Below are 5518 nucleotides of genomic sequence, written 5' to 3'. Positions count from 1 at the left end.
GCTGTGCTCTCCATGCCTCAGGCTGTGCTCTCCATGCCTCAGGCTGTCCTCTCCCTTTTATCTACAGCCAACCTCCTCCACCTCACCTAGAAGCAGTCAGGTCCTTCCTGTGAATCCAATGTCCTATAGCACCATTCTTTGAGGAAGTCTAATGTCTTATCATTTAAATATGACATCAGAGGTCTGTCACACTTGACCTCTAATATTATCTCAATCGATGCTACATTAAATAAAGTCCCAAATCTCTACTTACTGTATGCACACACACATACTCCTTCCAAATAAGGCTAAACCTTCCAGTTACAGTCCTCCTTCCTGTCACTAGCCATGTGGTCGTTCCTGGTATTTATAACTACCTTCCTGTATTTACTCATTCTGGATTCCCTCAACCCTCAGCAAACCCCTCATCAGGTTCTGGCTCCTTTCTTGGAGGGGTGACCCATATCTCCATCCCTGATGGTTCTGGGTCATTTATCACCCTGCCTGGATTGGGTCATCGTACTTTCTCACTGACCTAAATCACAAAACATAGTAACACCAAGAGGTGTCCAGAAAGATCCCCTCTACCCTCCAGACATGTCCTTCCTTATTTGCATAATGGAGAAGCAGCCTACTCCCCACTGGTAGTCTGGGTATATCACTTCTGCTAATACCGTTACACCTTTCTCGGAGAGTTGACTCAAGAGCACCAAGATCTCAAAACAGCTAGGAGGAAACTCTTAACTTCCAACTCACTGAGCTGTGTGCTGTGTCCCCAGGCTGAAGCATTGTTTCTTCTGAAACCAAAACCTCTAAGCCTGCAGAATGTAAGGTTGTGAGAACGAACAGGAAGCAAACATTTTCCTCCTCAGTCACTAGCAGTGATAGTCAGAGTCATTTCCATTCCCATGTCTCGATTGCTGGACCCATACATTCTGGCTGTGGGGAAAACAATATATTAGACAAATACCCAGGCTCCCGGAGAAGCTTGCCCCAGCCCTCCAGGTTATTACCACCCAACTGGTGTTTTAGCTGTCGTTAAAAGCCCATTTCATTGCTTGACCAATCCAGCTGTTTCAGTATGGTATGGGACATAGTATGACCAGCAGATTCCATGAGCACGCACCTGTTGCCATATTCCCTTAGCTGTGAAGCGGATTCTCTGGTCAGAAGCGATGCTATGTGGAGTACCACGAGCGTGAATAAGGCATGCTGTAAGTAACTACCTGGATGTTCATTTTGGCAGAGGTGTTTACTTATAGAAGAGGCAAGCCAGAGAAACTATTCATCCTAGTAAGGACAAAGTGCTGTCCACACCACTGTGGATGGAATCAATCTAGGAGATAGTGCCATATTGGGGGCTCCAGTCAAGTCAAAATAGGGAAGAACCAGGGCACAGTCACAATTAGATCAAAGCAGAACCTAAGTCCCTGTAACACAGGGAAACTCAGGGTCAGATTACTGGGACTCGAAATCTTCTAGGCACCAAAGGGCTTACCACAGCACACACATTAGAGGCCGTGGAGGAGCATGCCTGCTGGCTTCTCCAGGCCTCAGCTGCAGCTCCTGCCCTAAACATCCCTCAATGATAAAATGTAACCTGAAAGTTATTAGGTGAAATAAACCTTTTTCTGCTTCTGGTCAAGGTCTTTATCACAACAATAGAAACCCTAAGACAATGGAGATGCCTGTTTTTAATTATTTTGTGACTTTCTTGTTCTGATCTCTTTAACTGCCATTCCTCTATCTGTCTCCACTCCCTCTCCACCCCCTCCCTCCCTCCATTCTGCCAGGGTCAAAAGGGTTAGACACGAAACAAAAATATGGTAAAACTGTCATATGCACCTGGGCTCGCCACTCTGAAGATGGACAAAGCCATTCATGGAAGTGCGTGGACTCAATCCTGAGAGATGTGTGGGCTTAGGTTCAAAACCTCCTGACCATCCTCAGGCTGGTGTTTGATTAAAACAACAGCAGAAACAATGGGATAGTAAAGTGCAGGCCAGATGTGTGTGCAAGGAATGTGAGACCCCAGGGACCTGATGTGTTTTACACAAACTAAGGGGAGGCCATGAGTAACATGGAGCCTGCTAGGGGTGGGAGGAGCTTCCCTCTCCCTATCAGAAAGAATATAGAATCTGGGCTGGAGAGATGGCTCAGCAGTTAGGAGCACTGAAACTCTTCCAGAAGTCCTGAGTTCAATTCCCAACAACCACATGATGGCTCACAACCATCTGTAATAAAATCAGATGCCCTCTTCTGGTGTGTCTGAAGAGAGTAGCAGTGTACTCACACACATAAAATACACACACACACACACACACACACACACACACACACACACACACACATATATATATCAAGGTTTTACCCTAAGAGAAGAACCATATTTTACTATTGGCCAGTAGAGTTGTTAACTAGGGTGATGTAAGAGTCCAGATTGAGTCATAAAAACAGAACTGAGCACTCTAGTTTCTCAAGTTCATGGTGAAGTCAAAATGAAGACCCCATGACTCCTCCAAGGTGGCTCAGATTTTTATTCTGTTCAAACATTTAATTTTTTCCCTATGGTTATCAGGATCCATTCCAGGGCCTCGAGCACACTAGGAAAGTACTATCCCTGAGACGTGTCCCCAGCCCCTCACTGGTAGATTCTAGGCAGAGGCTCTACCACCGATCCAGACCCCCGGCCCCTCACTGGGGGATTCTAGGCAGAGGCTCTACCGCTGAGCCACGCCCCCAGCCCCTCACTGGTAGATTCTAGGCAAAGGCTCTACCCCGATCCAGACCCCCAGGCCTCTCTTTCCTTTGTCCTTTGATATAGCAGCTCTCACTCACTATGACTTTAAGTTGAAGCGCCTCAGTAACATACTGTCCTGGGGAGCAACTAGGGACAGAACCCAGGTCTGCTTGCTTGATGTCTGTCCATCACTGAGCTGCATCCCAGCAGCAGCAGTGGTCCCCTCTGAGTTGGTTGCGGTGGTGCTTACTGGTACCCCTCTTTTCTCACCCAATTCAGCCCTCAGCTCCCCACCGCCATCTGTCTGTTTCATTGTTGGGGTCTGGCTATGTTCTCTGTGCCTGTTCCAGACCCTCCCCTCTAGCTATTGAGACCCCTGAACTGACTTCCTCCACAGTCTCCTCATCTTCACTTAAGGGGATCCTAGAGATTGCCCCAACTTTGTCCTGGCTTCTCCTTGGAAGCTTTGTGGATTTCCCCACTGGCTCCCTCATCCTCTGTCCATACTTAGGACAGAAAACCCTGATCTTTATGTAAGGTAGCAGATCCTAAGACAGCTTCTTGCCATTAAGTAAAGCTGGGACAGCACCTGCGTTTGCCCTTAAAGCCCTGTCTGCTTCAACCCTCAGCTGTTTTGAAGGTTTAACAGGAAAATGTAACAGGTCCCCTGACACTGCCTGGACTCAAGCCAGGAAAGCCTGGGGTTCCAAAATAGAGGAGTCTCCTCAATAAGCAGCCTAGCTCACCTGCCTGCAACGCAAGGACCTGTTTTTCCAGTTTCGCTAGTAGTGCTCTGCCTGGCACCCCACCCCCCAACCTTGGTTTCTCTGGTTTTCCCCTGTCCAGGCTGCACCTCACCTGTACATAGATTAAGGGAAGATAGCTCAGGTGAGAGATGTCCAGCCTGGGTATTCCCTGGACTCTCCATAGTCTGTCCCTGTAGAAGCACACCATCTATCAAACACTGCAACTGCCGTTTCCTGAAAAGTAATATAAGCCTGTGATCAATACACACTGTCTTAGTCAGGGTTTTACTGCTGTGAACAGACACCAAGACCAAGGTAACCCTTATAAGGACAACATTTAATTGGGGATGGCCTGTAGCTTTGAGGTTCAGTCCAGTATCATCAAGGCAGGAGCATGGCAGTGTCCAGGCAGGCATGGCACTGGAGTTGCTGACAGTTCTACATCTTGATTAGAAGGCACTCAGGAAAAGAGTAACCCTGAATATATATAACCCTGAATATATATAACCCTGACTATCCTCCAGCAGCTAGGAGGAAGGTCTCAAAGCCCATCTCCAAGGTTATACACTTCCTCCAACAGGGCCACACCTCCTAATAGTGCCACTCCCTGGGCCAAGTGTATTCAAACCACCACATACTTTGCTCTCAAGCTAGAAGTCGCAAGTTCACTGCCACTTGGCCTTGGGTCAGTTTGATTTCTCTGTGTATCTCTCTCCTGTTTACATAGTTGGGCATAATTCTGGGCTTCTCAGGGTCATGTTTATAAAACAATTCTCACAACACATACAAAAGAATAGGTGATCTAGAAATGTTAGTCTTCCATTCTATTTTTGAGTTGTTATTAATACTAATGGTATTATTAATTATTTATTACAATAGTATTGTTTATAACAATATTATTTATATTTTATACATTTATTATTTCTAATATACGTATTTTATTATACATAATATACAATATAATATTGTATCATCTAATATTTATTTATAGTGATGCTATTAATATTGTACATATATATTATAAATGATATTATTACTTATAATAATACTATTATATATTTATTATTTATTGTAGTATTATTATTCCCTAGCACCCACTTTGGCCACCTTCTCACCATGTGGGATCCACCCAGTTCATTGTCTTGTTCTGTTTATCATCTAAATCCCTCCAGCTTCAGCCTTTATCTGACTTTCAGTATTTACTTGTCTCTCTGTGCCTCAGTTTCTTTATCTGTAAAACCAAGTCCACAGACCTCTCTATTCCACAATATCATCAAAAAAACAAATGAATCACAGGTTGTATGTCTCTAAGTCAGCAAATCCAAAACACGTCAAAATCTAAAATGACACCTTCAATTGGTAAATTCCATGCCACAAAGCATGCCAGAAAGAGTGTGTAAAGTCACTGTGCGTGTGTGGCGTCTCAAGCCTGCTGTCTTAGCACTTAGGGAGCTGGGGCAGGATTATCTGGGATTCGAGGCCACTCTGAGCTATAGAGTGACTCTGTTTCAGAAAGAGTTTAATAGGAGCCCAAGATGGCTCAGTGGGTCAATGCACTTGCAGATGTCCAAGCCTCCATCTCTCTGAGCCTTCACATCCTTCTGTGGTTTGTCCCAGTTCTCTTGGTTCACACCTGTCCCTCCTTGTCTCTGAAGTGGATTCCCATCTTAGTGACAATAACCCCAACATGTGAGACCAGAAATGTCCCCACTGCCTATGTCCATAGCTCTAGGTCACCTCCACCTGACCCAGTGAGAAGACAGAAAAGCGCCTCTCACCTCTTTGCTCTTTTCCTTAAGTGGCCTCCCTGTCATCAGGACTGGCCTGGTCAATCAATCACAGTATGTACCTATGAGACCTGATGCACCCAGCATCCTCACCTGAATCCCAGCCTTTCCCACCAGACCCCAGCATCTCCCACTGGACTTCAGAATCTCTCACCAGAAACCCAGCATCTCCCTCCAGAAATCCAGCATCTCCCACTGAACCCCATAATCTCCCACTGGACCCCAGCATCTCCCACCAGACCTCAGAATCTCCCACTGGACCCCAG

This window comes from Grammomys surdaster, unplaced genomic scaffold (genome assembly GCF_004785775.1).
Source record: "Grammomys surdaster isolate TR1022 unplaced genomic scaffold, NIH_TR_1.0 125349, whole genome shotgun sequence".
NCBI lineage: Eukaryota > Metazoa > Chordata > Mammalia > Rodentia > Muridae > Grammomys > Grammomys surdaster.
This window is presented reverse-complemented; position numbering follows the sequence as displayed.